This window comes from Biomphalaria glabrata, chromosome 3 (genome assembly GCF_947242115.1).
Source record: "Biomphalaria glabrata chromosome 3, xgBioGlab47.1, whole genome shotgun sequence".
Classification (NCBI taxonomy): Eukaryota; Metazoa; Mollusca; class Gastropoda; family Planorbidae; genus Biomphalaria; species Biomphalaria glabrata.
The window spans coordinates 7,763,640-7,763,845 of NC_074713.1; positions in this window are offsets into that span (position 1 = coordinate 7,763,640).

Here is a 206-nt window from a genome sequence, read left to right on the forward strand (position 1 = left end):
TCTCGAATCTAGATATAAAAAATAACATTGAAAAAAAAACATGTTAAATATAGAATTTAGATATATATATATCTATCTAGACTCTTTAGCTTTTTAAAGATTTGTAAAAGTATTTTATTTAATTTTTAAAGAGGTCAATAATAAAGATTGGAATTTTAATTAGAATTGTAGGTTAGGGGTTATAGTTCACCAAAGTTTACAATCAA